Source organism: Schistocerca nitens, chromosome 4 (assembly GCF_023898315.1).
Source record: "Schistocerca nitens isolate TAMUIC-IGC-003100 chromosome 4, iqSchNite1.1, whole genome shotgun sequence".
NCBI lineage: Eukaryota > Metazoa > Arthropoda > Insecta > Orthoptera > Acrididae > Schistocerca > Schistocerca nitens.
In genome coordinates, this window is record NC_064617.1 from 895,042,499 (window position 1) to 895,045,102 (window position 2,604).

General features: G+C 48.1%; 1 non-coding gene across 1 annotated transcript; it reads right to left on the bottom strand.

Annotated features, from left to right (window-relative positions):
- Positions 1-1,448: 1,448 nt before the first annotated feature.
- Positions 1,449-1,523, bottom strand: Trnar-ucu (transfer RNA arginine (anticodon UCU)). Its single transcript has one exon. It is a non-coding gene; the product is annotated as a tRNA-Arg (tRNA).
- Between the last annotated feature and the right edge of the window lie 1,081 nt (positions 1,524-2,604).

Genomic DNA, 2,604 nt, shown 5'->3' on the forward strand with positions numbered 1-2,604 from the left:
CTCGACTGTCTAGAATCATTAGCGATTTTGCCGCAGCGAGGCAAAGAGCGCTGGTGGGTCCGATAAATGGGGATGAAAGCGCTCATGCACTCAGAGCCACCGTGTCGTAGGTGGGGCTCGGCCTCTATAAATAAGCTCGGAGCTCAAGCAAGAACACATTCTGTCGTGCTGCCATTCTCTCCGTGTCGAAGAACCAGAGAGAAAGACAGTCTAATGAGTGTCAGCTTAAAACACGGCGATCTCGTCGGTGACGGCCAGTCTGCTGCCTCTGCTTGCTGACGTTAACAACGAGGCAGCCAACTCGAAAGGAACCACAGCCGTGGCTTGCCGTTGCAGCCTACTGGATCATCGTGGATGAGGAGACTGGTGAGCAGCCAACCCTCCCCCCTCCACTGGGTCAACGCTGTTGATCAACAAACCGCTATCTTCGCGCCGACCAGGCGAGCTGCACCGTGCATCCTAGTGTCCGACTCGAGAGCGTCTACTGCAGTCTTAGTCGATTCTTTGCAGGTAGCCGGGGTCTACCTGCACGGCAACCGGTATCCTGTAGCACGATGGGCAGACTCCACGTGAGCGCTTGGCGAAGGTATCCACGGGTCCGCTGGGTCGCTGCAGCTCTACCCTCGCCAGCAGCGCACGCAGCCGAGGCACTGACCTGCAGCAGCGATGTGCGGACGCGCTGACGAGGCGCCTACATTCCTTCGAGGCAGATGCGCCCGTGCCAGACCGTCGCCTGCACCTTTGGGGAAGCTATACCTTTGCAAACTTTGCTCGACCAGTAAACGAATTTGAACATAACACTGTATCACTCACGTCTCCGGGCGTGCACTGGATCACTCAGCCTCGAACTTCGCTCGACCTTCTGATTACAACGTGATTCCAGCCGCCGGCCGTTGTGGCCGAGCGGTTCTAGGCGCTTCAGTCCGGCACCGCGCGACCGCTACTGTCGCAGGTTCGAATCCTGCCTCGGGAATGGATCTGTGTGATGTCCTTAGGTTAGTTAGGTTTAAGTAGTTCTAAGTTCTACGGGACTGATGACCTCAGATGTTAAGTCCCATAGTGCTCAGAGCCATTTGAACCATTTTTTTTTTTATTCCAGCCCCGGATCGCTACAATAGGACTAGCATACCACTTCCCCAGAAGTTGTTTCCAACGCTGGAGCCTCTTCTTCTCAACAAGTAGCTCTTCCGCTGGCCTCACGGTGTTTTACTAATGACGCACTTCTGCTAAGCTTAATCGCCTCATATAGTTATTTACAATGAAATGAATACTCCTAGCTGCCCTTTTGATAAGCTTAATCGCCTCATATAGTTATTTACAACGAAATGAATACTCCTAGCTGCCCTTTTGATAAGCTTAATCGCCTCATATAGTTATTTACAATGAAATGAATACTCCTAGCTGCATACAGGCGTTGATGTAAGTCAACGGGGACAGTTGAAAATGTGTGCCCCGACCGGGACTCGAACCTGGGATCTCCTGCTTAGATGGCAGACGCTCTATCCATCTGAGCCACCGAGGGCACAGAGGATAGTGCGACTGCAGGGACTTACCTCTGGCACGCCTCCCGTGAGACCCACATTCCCAACTTATTGTCCTGCACTATATTCATAGTGGCCCTTCCCATTATACTCATTACTCGCGGCTTTTTGCCGATTCCCGTAAGAGTTCGGGCACTGTTTGTGCATCCGCACAGAAGAAGATCGTCAAATGGCAGGTGAGCCCTAACTATAGGAAGAGGGTATCTGTTCTTTCGGACATGCCCGAAAGAACAGATATCCTCTTTTTATATATATATATATATATATATATATATATATATATATATATATATATACGAGGTGCGGCTAGAAAAAAACCGGAATGATGCTCGAAAAAACATTTATTTACAATTATTTACAATTTCATGTTATCTCCTTCAATGTACTCTCCTCCTCGGTCTCTACACCGCTCCATACGAATTTTCCACTGTTCATAGCAATGCTGCATATCATTTTCGGTAAGTCCATACATTACTTCCGTCGCTTTTTCTTTTACTGCTTCAACAGTCTCAAATCTAGTTCCTTTCAAAGCTGACTTGACTTTAGGGAAAAGAAAAAAGTCACAGGGGGCCAAATCAGGTGAGTAGGGTGGATGATCTAAGATGGGAATGTTGTGTTTTGCCAAAAACGTCTTCACTGACAACGCACTGTGAGCTGGGGCATTGTCTTGGTGAAGGATCCATGACTTTTTTCTCCACAAATCGTTCCGCTTTCTCCGTACTCGCTCACGTAGGGTAGCCAGGACGCTAATGTAGTAATGCTGATTCACTGTTTGTCCCTCTGGTACCCAATCAATGTGCACAATCCCTTTGATGTCAAAAAAAAAACAATCATCATTGCCTTGAATTTCGATTTTGACATTTGTGCTTTTTTTTTGTCGTGGAGAACCAGGAGTTTTCCAATGCATCGATTGGCGTTTAGTTTCGGGATCGTAAGTAAAAAACCACGATTCATCGCAAGTAATAACATTTTGTAAGAAGGTGGGATCACTTTCAATGTTTTCCAGGAAGTCAGAACAAATCATTCTTCGGCGTTCCTTCTGTTCAATTGTGAGACACTTTGG